The sequence below is a fragment of the Balaenoptera physalus genome (assembly GCF_965194825.1).
Source record: "Balaenoptera physalus genome assembly, chromosome: 14".
NCBI classification, from domain to species: Eukaryota; Metazoa; Chordata; class Mammalia; order Artiodactyla; family Balaenopteridae; genus Balaenoptera; species Balaenoptera physalus.
The window spans coordinates 77,946,978-77,947,286 of NC_138893.1; the positions used below are offsets into that span (position 1 = coordinate 77,946,978).

General features: G+C 34.3%; 1 protein-coding gene across 1 annotated transcript in view; it reads left to right on the top strand.

Annotated features, from left to right (window-relative positions):
* DYDC1 (DPY30 domain containing 1) overlaps positions 1–309 on the top strand; it is a 64,591-nt gene that overhangs the window by 45,131 nt on the left and 19,151 nt on the right. The window lies entirely within an intron of this gene.

Sequence of the window (309 nt, forward strand, 5' to 3'; positions counted from 1 at the left end):
AATAGCATCAGTATTTTGGGGTGAGATTTTAACAGTGTTAAATGGTATCATACTATAGGTGTCATTCTGCAGCTTGCTTTTTTTCATTCATGTTATATTTTCAAGATTTATCCTTGCTGATTCATGAATATCTACTTCGTCTATTTTAACTTCTGTATAGTGTACTGTTGTACCTGTTCTTCTACAGGCAGCTGTTTAGACGATTTTAAATGCTTTATTTGTATACATATGTCTTTGTATGTACCTCTTTGTGCAAATGTGTGCCTTTGAGGAAATCTGATTGTCTGCACACTGTCCTTTGACTCTCAG